This window comes from Mirounga leonina, unplaced genomic scaffold (genome assembly GCF_011800145.1).
Source record: "Mirounga leonina isolate KUSES-001 unplaced genomic scaffold, KU_Mleo_1.0 Mir_174, whole genome shotgun sequence".
NCBI classification, from domain to species: Eukaryota; Metazoa; Chordata; class Mammalia; order Carnivora; family Phocidae; genus Mirounga; species Mirounga leonina.
The window spans coordinates 71595711-71610395 of record NW_023270451.1 but is presented as its reverse complement, the minus strand read 5'-3'; the positions used below and the strand labels follow the sequence as shown (position 1 = coordinate 71610395).

Sequence of the window (14685 nt, the reverse complement as noted above, 5' to 3'; positions counted from 1 at the left end):
AGAGTAACTCCATTCTACAGAATCATGCCCAACAGAGTAACTCAGCAGGAAAACTCAGATGGACAAAGTGGCTGATGTCAAAGAGAGTGGTCTCAATGTGCAATGAATTCAATTCCTGGCAATTTTGCCTCAACAAATTTCCATCATCGCCCACTTTTGCATTCGTGTTGAAATCGTAAGCAAGTATATTAGAACCGCGATGTTTTAAGGCCCTATTTTGCAAGGTCTTCATCTACTATTGGGTTTGTCTCATATTTTCCAACTCATGCCACTTAGTTTTACCAAATCCATTTCCACGAAAACAGACAGGAAAGACAGACCACGTACCAGACACCTCCCACTCACACCACACATAACTAGGCTACAGCTGGTGCACATTCAATTCAATTGGTAACAGGTGTTTGGAGAAAATGCTCTAACAGACAAGTGCACTTGTCTTTAGGTTCTTAAAAATAACTAGAGCATCTTAATTCTTCTATACAAACAAACCCATCTGACCCAGGCAACAGTAGAAAACAGGAAATCAAGTGACCTATAACGACAGGGAAGCAATGGAGAAATAAAACGGGAAACCTCACAGCCAACAGCAGCTGCAGGGCAATGAAACTCAATGCTTACAGATGTTCACGAGAGCTAATTTGCCCAATTTTGAATTACTTTTTAAAAACATACACTTCTTGAGGCTTCAGAAAAAAGCCCATTTAATTCTGGAACCTGCAATAATTAAAAAACATAGTTACCCTTCCTTCTGACACCTCAGTCTCTTTCAATTTCATATGCCAATAAAAATGGCCATTAAAAATGACCACTAATGGCAGAGTGTGACAACCCAGCAGTACAAATCAAACAAATGAAATGTAACACTCAACCTCCCAAATGCTGACCACAAATAGTCCTCCTTGGCCTGAAAGAGCCATTTGAACTGTTGTGGTTTTTTTTTAAAGTGGCACTAAAATGACCAAAATAATGTCATCTTCTTTTCATGACTTCATGAGTCAGGGGCCTGTCCCCGCATACCAGTACATTCCTGATGAGTCTTTCTATTATTAAAATTAATGAGTACTCGGTTTGGCCACAGGGGGGCTAGCAATACAAAAATGTGATGACTAACTCAGGGACTAAAAATTAAAAGCTCTTATGAAGAAGCACAAGGATTACCGAGGACACATTAAGATCCTTTTATTCTAGATTTCAGAAGTAACAAGGTCCCAGTATGATACATGAGCCCCATAATGCATTGGTTGTATCATTAGACACTACAATGACTCAGTGCCCTCAATCCTCCTTTCAATTTGTTGCCGTAGTACAAAACAAGAATATTTCAGCTGTGCTTATCTGAAACTAATTGCAATTTTCCAACTCCTCACACACTTGTGAAAACAGCTATAGCTAAACTAAAGCTAATATTTTTCCTAGGTAAGAAAGAACTCTATTTGTCAGGAGCATGCCATGACTGCTGAAGCAATGAGACCTAATAAAAATGACAAGTCTGGAAGTGCCAGATGAATGGGATTTTAGAGAACCACGTGAACCAGAAGCACAAGGCTGCAATTTCAGGAGGCCGAGGAATCCAGTAAAGCAGAACCCAAGAGTCAGAGGAGCACTGGGAGTCTAATCCAGAGGTCAGGCGTGGCCCAGGGAAACTTGTCTCGCTGCCTTCTCTATCATGCCAGCAGAAACCAACCCCCCGGGCCTGGGCAGCCTGGAGCAGACAAGCAGAACCGACTGAGACCAAAAGCACCCTTCACAGAAGTTCAACTACTTTTTAACACTAAAAAGCAAATGAACAAACACGGGGAGAGTCACCACTCCAACTAATGAGGAATGGCCAAGGCAATCAAGTCTTAATGAGTCAAGGAATCAATGGCGTTTAAAACTGATGGCAACCAAGTGTACATTACTTCTAGGGTTTCCAGGGCCCTGTCATGCACTGTACAGCTGGTAGCCAAGTAGGGAGGAATGGCTTCTTCGAAACCCTTGAGGGGAAAAAAAATGAAGACTTAATTAATTAAAGGGTATAGGGAAATACTGGTTTACGAAGATACAGAGGAACCTAATCACCTTTGGCACAAAACTGGGTTTGTACCATTTAAAATATTTCCAATGGTGACTTTCACCTTATTTGCAAAGACAGACGGAGAGTGTTGACTGGTTATCCAAGGCCAAGCCAACCTCACTTACCATGACAGGGACTAAAATGCCAAATGCTGGCTTTTGTCAACCTTATCTGCACAGAGGAGAGGGGAGGAGAGGTCAAGTGATCAGACATAAGCCCAGGTGATCTGAAAAAGCTTTCCTTTTTCTGACAACAAGGGGACAAACTGACACATCCCATCCCTTACCCTTTTGCCTCAAACACGAATATAATGACTGTGCTGCAGTGATCATCTTATGGCCAAAAGAACTATACAGAATTAGCTCTGATCTCCTTGAGTCACTGAACCAACTGCCTATTTCGGACCTTTTATGTGAACAATAATAAGCTCCTACTGTTATTGGGTTTCCTGTTACTTAAAATTGAATGCATTCCTGATAGAAGTGCCATTTTGTTGTATCCTAAAATTCAACCCCTACAGAAGATGCAGCCCCATCATGTACCTCAATGTAAAGAGATATCTCTAATGGCAGGATTCCAGGAAATCTTTATTTTCTTCTTTTATTCACATGTGTTCTCTAAATTATTATTATTCCATGAAGTTTTATTTGGTTAAGGAGAAATTACAAATGAATATTCATTTGACACCAATATGGCCAGGTAAGATAGTTTAACACAAAAGACAGGTAAAAAAAAGAGAGAGAATTATACCATGAATCTAGAAGATAAGCTCAGAAAAAGAAGCCCATTCTCGGCTTATAAATCTATAAATTCAATATATTCCCATCCAAAAAAAAAAAAAGATTAGATGTGTAATGGAACTTGACATGCTAATTCTAAATTTTATCTGTTAAAACAAATGCCAGCCAGTAATATTTTTTAAAAGGAAAAAAATTAGAAAGTACTTGTCCTACTGGTTTCTAAGGACAACAGCACCTAACACTGAACTGGGACAGACACAGGTAAATAGCTAAATTATAATTTCTAGAGAGCCCAGAACCATACCCATGTACCTAACGTACAGTGGGCATCTAAGGAAGTATTAGCCTTTGACCAGTCATTGTACTTTTATCCATATGGTTCTGGATGGGCCTGCCTTTGTTCTTACATGACTTCATTTCTAGGACACAGTGAAGGGGAGCTGACCCAAACAGATTTTTAGACTAAGAGCAAAAGAATCAGCCTCTTTCTGGGTAGATGAAAAGCCCAGGAGCCATTTATAAAAAGTCTATAGTGAGAAGAATGAAGCCAAGATGATGAGAAATAGGAAGAAAAGAGAAAAAGAATGAAAACCTGATGGCATTTGAGTCCCTGGTCATAGCTGTTTTCCCAGGGAAGGTTTATTTAAAAAAATGCTAAAGACCGGGCGCCTGGGTGGCTCAGTCGGTTAAGCGACTGCCTTCGGCTCAGGTCATGATCCTGGAGTCCCGGGATTGAGTCCCGCATCGGGCTCCCTGCTCAGCGGGGAGTCTGCTTCTCCCTCTGACCCTCCTCCCTCTCGTGCTCTCTGTCTCTCATTCTCTCTCACAAATAAATAAATAAAATCTTAAAAAAAAAAAAATGCTAAAGACCAAGAAGCTGTAAAGGAAGAAAAAGACAAAATGAATGACACAAAATCTTAAACTTTTGCATAATGATAGATATTACAAACAAGGTTTAAAAAATGAGCACCAAAATGGGAGAAAATAATTGTGCCATATTTAACGACAAAGGATATCCAGAATATATACAAATCACTAAGAAGTACAGAAAACTGGTCAAGGGATAAGAATTTGACAATTTGGAAAGAAGAAAATAGAAATACGTATCAAATGCAAACCTAAGTTGGGGGTAATTGGTTGAACTGCTTAAAATAAGATAAGCATTTTACATAATTACTATATATCCTCATAAATTTCTCCTCATATGCCCTTCAGTCTTCAACTAGCAAAGAGGGCTAATGTGGTCAGATTCATATGGGATCCCCAAAGGTCCCCTGGCTGGATACAGAGTTTCCTTCTTCTGCCCTTCATGCTTCTCTTAGAGGCCACCAGTATCATTCTCCTTCTGAGCAACTGAAAGCTTATTAGATGATTTGAAGAAGTATCAACAGCATTAACTTTCAGGCATCTTAAATGATCAGGATTCCATTAAATACAATTTACATCTTTTCTCTCTTTGGTGAATACATCTATGTCTATGGGGACTATCAGAAAAACAAAAACATTAATTCTTTTAAAACTAAAAAAAGAGAATAGGAAGAGATTTAAAGAATATGTGTAGCATTTGTGTGTAGTTTCCGAAATTATTGTTCTAATATTAGAAGCAGGGAGGTGTTAGCTTAAACACATTTTTCCCATTAAAATAGTTAATGCCTACAGACCCACCCAAAAATGCCTCAGGTATTTTATGAACTTAAAAGAAACTATTATTCATACACTTAACTGAAGAAATTATTATGAAGTTATAACTAAAAAATGAATGTAAAATAAAATACGCAATAACTCTTAATTTCAAGTTATACCTGAACTCTAAGAAGCCACAATTGTAGCACTGTTATTAGATTTCCCTTTCACACATTTCCTGGGAATCACATTTATAACAGATTCCAGGACAAAAATGTTTTTACTAAAAAAAGAAAGAAGAAAACCAAAATGTCAGCTAACATTTCCTTTCAGGAAGCATCTCACCATGGGTGTTTTAACAGGCTTTGATCAAGGAATAAAAAGCAGATGAATTAACAAACATATGACACAGGTCAGAAACAACACGTGAGGGGAAAACACTTATCATACTAATTCCCCATGCTTGTGCTCTTTTAAGTACAATGAAAAATGGACTGCTGGATTTGGGCAGTTAGTATCAGGAGAATTTTCTTTACTATTCAGAGCTCTGTAAGAATCATGCACGTTTTATGCACCACACACCTGTATCTTAACATCCTGACAGGTTCTAAGGGTATGAATCTAGTAACTATTTATGCAAAATAAAATTCTAATTTTTTTAAAAGCTCATGAAAAATGGAAGGCTTTGATTTTAAAACTGAATCACTAACACTGGGCTCATGAAATCCATAGGCCATTTATAGAGTGCATATGGCATATATCAATTAACTGGCAGAGAATCAATACGCAGCTTCAGATTTTTGTTTGTTTTACTTGGGGAGGAGGAGAGGAGGCCAGGTGGTATTTAAAAGAGTGTGATACCTACAAAATTCTAAGCAAAAGGGGTTGAATAAAAGCTGTATTTTTTATGTTGAAGGGATGGGCATCTCTTGGTCCAACACCCCAGTTAACTGCTCCGGGTTAGCTGCTGTTTTCTGAAGAGCTCAATGGCCAACATGATGCTGAGGTGAAAGGCACTCAAGACTCCAAAGAAAGCCCACCCTCTACCTAACAACGGAATTTCTCTCTCCGGCTTAACTCCATTCACACTCACTCACTACTGAAACACATGGGGGCAGAAAGGGTCAATGAAAGACCTGGTCAGGAAACCCAACCCAGACTTTGGATATGGGGAAGGTTCCCTTGCTTGCTTGGCTTCTTCTCTTTTCACTTCTACTTCACTGTGGATTACCCAGAGACCAAGTCCTTAGTCCTCCATTGTTGAATCCACCCACTGTTTCAGCATTTCATTCACTGTTTCCACCAATACCCGCCAAAAACACTCCGTTAGGGTCTTCTTTTCCTCACATCCAGCCCCATAATTCCTCCCAAAGTGGTTAATTCTCCTTAAGACTCCTTCTGTAGGTCTCTGGCATCTAAGTAGAAATGCTTATCTGAAACACCAAAATCCATCCTTAGTGTGGTACCTATTTTGTTTCTTTAAAAATGTGATACGGTATATTCTATGAAACGTAAAGCTGGAACCTGACTACTTTTTCTCTCTGGCCAGTGCGGAAGTCATGAATTTGGCAGTGACATAGGAACTGAAGATGGAGGGGAACAATAAAGAACTGGACACTGAAATCAAGCTCATCTTAACAAAATGAGATGGGAAAAGCCGGGCAAGAAATCTCCTCTCAAAATAAGAATTAACTCTAGATAGGTATGGAAATTCCATTTAGGCTAAGAATCAGCGACAGGAAATAGCCAGAAGGGACTATTTGTACTGAAATACAAGCCATTAACTTGAGCCAAGCTAAGAGCAAATGACTGCAGTGGCAACTGCCGGCTGCAGATAATTAGTTTAGAACCTATTTTAACATGAATATTTTATCATGCAGCACAAAACTCGTTATGGAGAAGAATTAGAGAGCCAGGACGTCTGAAGGCTCTGGAGAGGTGATCTGTCAGTTCCCAATAAAGAGCCTTCTAGGAGAAAGCAGGTTTAGTGATTCAGCAAGACTGGATTTCATTAAAGTTACAGCAATCCATTAGGAACATGTCGGGCGACAAAGAGTTCAGGTGCCAAGCTACACTGTAACAATGTCACTGTGGGCAGCAACTGACAGGAGAAATGAAGTCAGTGGAAAGTCCCCTCAAGTGGGTCCAATCTCTCAGCGATGCACACAGCCCGTTTCTATCAGCAACAACCTCATGTGCCTGGTCAATTCTGTCATCGAGGCATTAAGTACTCTATGTGCTTACGTATAGAAGGTGAAACATTCAACATTTTGAAAATTAAAAAATTACATTTTGCCAGCTATGTAGAAAGTGTCGCGCTATTACTTTCACTTCGAAAACTGTTGCATTTTGAGAGTATGTTATCATAGCTAATAGCCATTGGTGACAGTCTTAGGGGCATTATCTATTTATCCTCAGAATTACCCTAGGAGGTAGGTACCACTGTTGTCCTTATATTTTGTAGATGATCCAACAGCTAAGCGATGCTAAAGCAAACTTGTCTAGACTCACGCTACTGAAGGAGCAAAGACAAAATTTAAATTTAAATCCGGCAGTCTGATTCTAAAGTCTGGGTTCTTTCTATGTGTATTTCAAGTGACCCTAGGGCTTCTGAATATGAACCTGGTTCATAGAAAAACAAAGTAGCTCATGTCTGTAAATTTTATTTAAAAAATAAAATAAAAATAGGGGCATATAGGTATTACAAAAAAAAAAACCCTACTATTGTGAAGAAATAAATTCTTAAAAAATTAAATTATAGGTTATTTTTGAGGATGAAACATGAAATGTCTTGCCTGAGAAAACAGTTAACACATAGCTAATGGACTACCTTCTTCTTAACCACAACACTCTCAGTGGCCAGCAAAGAAAAAAAGATATTTTAATTATTGCTACTTTTTCCATCTATCTAAATACCTTGCTCTCTACACAGAATAGCCAAATCTCCACAGTTCCCTAGGCTGATGGGGGACTCAATAAATATTTGTTCATTGTTATTTAGATAAATAACTTGCCCAGGCCATTCTGTGTTAAAGGAATTAATCCACACCCCAGGGGCATTACAGGCTAGATTCAATTTTCCAATAACTTCTAATCCACTGCTTGCCCAAATATTTTCCATCTGTAGCAATGTCTTGGAGGTTTCTATGTATTTTATGACATATTGCCATACCTAAGCGGAACTAGAAGACGAAGAATCTCATGCTTGTTTATCTATTTTTTTAATTGAAGTATAATTAACATACAGTGTTAAATTACTTTTAGGTGTATAATATAATGATTCAACAATTCTATACATTTCTCAGTGCTCATCAAGATAAGTATACTCTTAATCCCCCTTTATTTCCCCACCCCCCACCACCTCCCTTCTGGCAACCACCAGTTTATTCTCAGTTAATCCATCTTTTGATTCCATAAACATTGACTGCACGTAAGTTGCAAGCCACAGGGTGATTAAAAAATTAGCAAGATAGGATTCTTGCCCATAAGGATCTCACAGTCAAGTTGGGGAGACAAATGCATAAATAAAAAATTGTAAGACAAGGTGATGGTCGTTAATATATAAGGAACTACTGAAACACGAAAGAGAAGACACTAAACTCTAAGAGGTCAGGTAGGGCTCTACTGATGGAAAGTGCTCTGTGATCAGGATTACGATTCATGGTAATTTTGTCAGAGAAAAGTCTATTTGGCTGTATCTTGGAGCACAGATAAGGCAGAGTGCCAGAGATACCACCCCGGCGCTGGAGGAAGGTGGAAGGACAGAAGCCATGAACTTCTCTACCAGAGATCAATTTATTTTGAAATTGACAAAAATTACAATAACTCCATTTTTGGTGCAGCGAGTTTAGGAACCTAGAATTTAAACATACTTCAAGATTCTTTACTCAAACCTTATTAACAATAAAGACTTCTAGAGAACAGTATTTAACTACTGAAAGCCAAAGCTTAAAATCTGATCAACCTATGGTAATAACATCTATTAGGTTTTACAGCTCTCAGGAATAGGCCTGGGCCGCATTCCTACAGATATTAACGCTAACACGGGATAAAGCATGACTTAAGTTGACATTCAGATCTCTAAATCTGTATAACAGACATACTGAAGTTTTCAACGTACAACTGAATTTTCACTTTCAAGGTAGCTCACCTCTGAACAGTGCATTTCCTAAGGAATTCACATGGTAAGATTTAAAATTTGTATTATATATATTTTATAAAACAGGAATACTTATAGATGTACATAAGATCTACTCATTAGGTAAAACAAAGCTGAAGCACCATAGAATAAACACAGCGAGGGGGCAGGAGGCACTGTGGTGACATGCTACCACAGCTTTCAGTTTCCCAACGGCAAAATAAACCCTGTCCTCACCTCTCACCATGTTGGGAACACGGAAAAGCAAACTGGGTCCTACTGACTCCCGCTGGCTGTCATCCCTTATTCCTGGTTCTCATTATCTACTCCATTCCTATAAAATAAAATTTGGGTCTGGTAAAGTGAGAAAGATACTTACAGGCAGAAAATCATATTTGAGATGGACTTAGAAAGACAGACTTTACTGAGTGGATATGAAGTAAGTTTCGAAGGGAGAAAGAATCCTAGGGAGAACTCAGCACATGCGAAGCTACCAGAGGTGGAGGGGATAGTAAGCAGATCAGGGAGTGGACCGGGAGGAAGAAGTACAAGGCATAATGAAGTCTTGAAAAGGAAAGCAATGTATTTGGAATATTATTTGAGGACAACTCAATACATTCCATAAAAGCCAGAGATAAGGCATTTCTTTAGTAGAAGACAGACAAAATCCAAGTGTGAGGTAGCAAAAGGCCTGAATTAATTGGGGCAGTGGGAATGAGAAAAAATAAAGTACGGACATACTGTGATGTAACAGTATCTCTTACATGCCTATCATACTTTATAAAACACTTTATATCCATTATCGTATTTGATTTTCATAATTATCCTGTAAAGTAAGTAGGGTGTATAATACTGCCCCTACCTTATCAATAAAGAATCAGTGCCTGAGCCCTGCCCAATGCCACCTGCCCACTAGTAAATGGCAAGGGGAGTATAAGAGCTCAGTGCATGTCAATCCAGGATCCTTCAACTATACAAAGAAAGCAAACAGATCATACATGAGGAAGGGTACATTCTGTTCCTTCCTTTGTTATCTCAAACATATTTTGTTCAAAGCTTTAATTTTTGAAGAAGAGAAACACGACATAATAAGATGTGCCTTGATTTCATAAATGCCTAAATCTGAAAAAAATATGTTTTACTATCAAGAAAATATGGTGTTTAGTACTTTGCACCAGACATTGTGCCAGGTGCTATGAATAACGTGGCGGATACATTCATGTGGTCTCATTGGGCTGACTGTGTTGATTAGATGCATATGATCGGTTCCATCGCCAGTCCCAACTGGAGATATCCCTCCCTCCAAGCCCATCCCAAGTCACTATCGAGTCTCAGCAATAACTATTCAATTAGCCAAATGCTCCTGAGGGTGGCTGTGGTGGAAAAGAGGTAATTCCTAGTGTATCTGGCTTTTGAAATAACTTCAAATATCAATAATTATGCCTCTATTTCCCTAACACGTGCGTATCAATAAAATACCCCCAGATAAAAGTCTCAGATGTGTCCTAAACTGTAAACAAGAAGTACCTTTTTGTTTTGACATGACAACAGTAACACAGACATCTTCGGTGATTTCTGCCCTGTTTATTAAAACACCTGCTTCGAAGAGAAGCTAAAACATTTCAGATGCAATGTAAAACAATACTAGCTGACACATAAACCAATAACTCTGTCTGGAGCTTAGAATAGCATTTTTATGAGGTCTGAAAAACCAGGTTCAGTGGGAGCCATTTTTTTTTTCCATTTTTGAAATCAAAGATTCTTAATGATATAAAACAAAGGCAATATCATGAAGTCAGAATGCAACTAGTTTTATTACTTTTTATATTCAATCAAAATGCCAAAATGCCATTCACAATACCATTATTCCTGAACCATGAAAGCATGCTTAAATTCATTACTCTTATGATTAAGATGTCAGAAATGGTCTACCTCTAGCTTCTCACAAAGACTCAGTAAAATAAAATAATTAATTTTCCTCTCCACTCCGCAAGTCAGAAATGGATACACTGCTCCCCGCTGTTAACGAGGTAACAGAAACACAACTGCCTTGGCACTAACGCACTCACTCAATGAATTGTGTTCTTCCTTGGTAATTAGCATAATAACAGTAACTCATCCCCAACTTCAGCATCTTAACACAAGCACATTATCTCCATTTCCGTATTTAGTTTGCTTACCTCGTGGACAAATTTAAATGAATGAAAATCAGCTAGATTACAGGTGGTAAGGACCCCAAAAGAAACACCATATGGAGATCCATATGCTTTGGCACTTCTTCAGCATGTGACAGAATCCTGGAATATATCTTCAGAATAACTGACACCCTCTCTGTATCAGTCCTCTGTGCTGGTACTCTAGAACATTCACATTTTCAACCTTACGCTAACATATTCTATGTCTTAACTACTCAATGCAGTACATCAAAATGCACAGCAGTTACTTTCCTCCTTCCAAAAAAGTAAACAGAGCAATTTCAAAACAACTAAAATTACAAAAGCATTATCTCCCTATACTCTAGCCCAGAAAAATCACAAGATGAAACTTTCTTTCTGAAGAGAAACCTGGGGGGGGGGGACTCAAATGTCAAAGCAGTGAGTAGCTACAGCCCTGCAGCTGATGGCAGCTATGTGTCTGAAAACGGCATGCAAAACGCGAGCACCTCTCACCTACCAAGGGTCACACAGCAACCGACTGACGTAGTAGGAACCACGCTTTGCATCGCACTTTTCATTAGATTACTAGAAACCGCCTCTCGGAGGGGTAATTCATCAGTCATGGTTCAACCAGAGGAAAGCACCAGCAGGAGACAAAGGTGAAGAGATTACAAGGCAGTAATCGGGGGCTGGCTAGGCAAGTCTGAAACCCATAGGGAAGGCTCTCAGAGAAGGACCGGCGCTACCTCTCAGGCCCGAACTGAAGTTGTTGTCCACAGTCAGAATTTCTTCTTCAAAGAAGTGGCAGCTCTGCTTTTAAGGCCTTTCACTGCAATCGGGCCCACCCATATTATCTGGAATCTCCCACATTTAAAGTCAACTGATTATTGACTTGAATCATAGCCCCAAAATATCTTCATAGCAACAGCTAGATTAGTGTTTTATTGAATTAACTAGGAACTGTACCCTAATCAAGTTGACACCTCAAAAAGATCATCGCGGGTAATAATTAGAAAGCTACCACCATTTCCTAATTTGTAGGGTTAGGGGACAGTAGACAACACTCATCCAGTTCTATCTCAGCTAAATTTGAATGCTTATGCTTTTTTATTTTATTTATTTTTTTAAGATTTTATTTATTCATTTGAGACACAGAGTTAGAGAGAGAGCATGAGCAGGGGGAGAGGCAGAGGGAGAGGGAGAAGCAGGCTCCCCGCCGAGCCAGGAGCCCGACGTGGGGCTCGATCCCAGGACCCTGGAATCACGACCTGAGCCGAAGGCAGACGCTTAACCATCTGAGCCACCCAGGCGCCCCTGCTTATGCTTTTTTAATTTCATAAAAATGGATGCTACAATATTGAAGCCTTGTATTAATGATGGTGGTGGTAATAACAGGAAGGCCATTACTCTTAAACAAAAGCTGATATCATTAAATACTAGAAATTGCTCAGAGATAGAGGTTTCACAGTCTTAACCAAGGAGCTGTTTTTTTAAAAACCTTTATTACTTACATTCTGCCAGAAAAATAACGGTTACTGTAAATGACAACTATATCTGTATATGACAAAACAAGCGTAATCAGGGTGTGGGACTGAATATAACTGAACACAGTATACTTTGTTATGGAAGGGCTGGGCTGTAGTCGGGATCTTTCACAGAGAGTACCTACTGTGTGTCTGGCATCCTGCTTGAGGCTGACATCAGAGGGGGACAAGGGAGACGTGGTAGCTGCCCACACAGAGCTTTTTCGGACAATATAAATCGTTTACAGCATAACATCTCTTCCCTACCACTGTAGGGTTGTGCAATAACTTAAAGAAAGTGACAAGAGTTTCATAACAAAAACCACGACTTCAATTCAAATACAGAAGAGTCTTACAGCATGCTTCACAAAAATTTTGATTTGTAAGAAAAGAATCAGTTGAGAAACGAAATTCATTGGGTTCTTACCCCTTATGGTTAATGTTAAGTATCAGGCATATATACACATTTCAAATTTAAAGCTGTCAGGGACGGGGTGCCTGGGTGGCTTAGTCGGTTAAGCATCTGCCTTCCACTCAGGTCATGATCCCAGGATCCTGAGAATGGAGCCCCGCATTGGGCTCCCTGCTCAGCAGAGAGTCGGCTTCTCCCTTTGCCTCTCCCCCTACTCGGGTGCTTGTGCTCTCGCTCTCTTTCTATCAAATAAATAAAATCTTAAAAAAGAATAAAGCTGTCAGGGAACAGAAATGACAGAGAGAAACAGGTAGGTTTTGATAAACAATGTACCATATGATAGTTTCAAAGTCACACCAGTGGGCAGAAAAGGTTAGACTATTATGTAATGGAAACGCAGGATGAAAATTGTGCTCCAGACTTCCACCTGCCAAAGTTTCTTGTGTTGTCCTTAGTTAAAATGGATGTGTAAATAGAAGCAGAGTAATGTTCTTGGACAGATGAAAGTACAACACAAAAGAAGACTGATAAATAAATAAATGTCAACTTAGATGATGTTCTGTAGTATCAAACAAAGGTTCCATTCTTTGCTCATCTCTGGTCAGCCTTTGACTTTTCCACAGTGTGGGTGAAAAATACAGCCAAATGCCTATCAAGTTCATGCATGCCATGAGACTGGGAAGACAACAAAAAACAAGATTCCAGGAGATCATGACAGTCTAGAGCTATCTATGCACCCAAGCTAAGATGCAGAAAATTTAAAAGCATAAGATCGGGCACCTGGGTGGCTCAGTTGATTAAGCGACTGCCTTCAGCTCAGGTCATGATCCTGGAGTCCCGGGATCGAGTCCCGCATCGGGCTCCCTGCTCAGCGGGGAGTCTGCTTCTCCCTCTGACACTCCCTCCTCTCATGTGCTTTCTCTCATTCTCTCTCTCTCAAATAAATAAATAAAATCTTTAAAAAAAAAAAAAGCATAAGATCAAGGTCTATAATAAAGCAGAAAAATCAGCCATGTAAGAATACAAAAGTATCTAGAAAAGGCAAACTTACAGGGACAGGAAAGATGCCAGAGGCTGGGGATAAGGAAAGAGAATGACTATAAAGGGGCTCTACTAGGGAACTTTTGGCGATGAGGAAAATGTTTTATCAGTTGTGGTGATGGTTACATGACTGTATACATTTGTCAAAACGCATCAAGTTGTCGTCCTAAAAAGACCGAATTTTACTTTATGTAAATTAAATCTCAATAAACTTAATCTTAAAAATAAAATGAACAAATCTAGCTTTAAAACAGCAACAATGAAGACCCCTTAAAAGTCAGTATGAATCAACTAACTAGTGGTAAGATATATCTAGAGTGATATTAGATTAACTAACACATGTACAGTTTCTAGAACAAGAGAAGTAAATCATCCAGTTCTCCTCTGGACAGGTCAAATCATGTCTGTAATGAGTATCCATTTTCTAAGAGGGATTTGAACCAACTGAAACTATCAAGAATATCAATCAGAATGTCAAGAGCACTGGAGACCCAGAAATATAAACTAGAAACCGAGTGTTTTCATCTGGAAAAGAAGAGGCTTGGTGGGAACATGCTGGTCACCTTCATGAATCTCAAGAGCTGCCATGGGAGGCTGAGATGAGCTGGTTCTCTGAAGCTAGCTGGGGCCAAGCTAGGACCAGTAGGCTTAAGCATTGATATAAACTGGAAAACCAGCAGAAGAAGTAATACAGAGTAAATTCAAGTATTAGGAGAATAGTCAAACTAGATGGCTTTTTTTTTTTTAAAGATTTTATTTATTTATTTGAGAGAGAGAGAATGAGAGACAGAGAGCACGAGAGTGAGGAGGGTCAGAGGGAGAAGCAGACTCCCCGCTGAGCAGGGAGCCCGATGCGGGACTCAATTCCGGGACTCCAGGATCATGACCTGAGCCGAAGGCAGTCGCTTAACCGACTGAGCCACCCAGGCGCCCCTAGATGGCTTTTTAAATCCTTTAACATTGAAAATAGTTCAAGTGAGTGATGAAAAGAATCTG

At 39.4% G+C, this 14685-nt stretch overlaps 1 protein-coding gene across 1 annotated transcript in view; it reads right to left on the bottom strand.

Moving 5' to 3' along the window:
- Positions 1 to 14685, bottom strand: part of EXOC4 (exocyst complex component 4) — a 735341-nt gene that overhangs the window by 465588 nt on the left and 255068 nt on the right. The window lies entirely within an intron of this gene.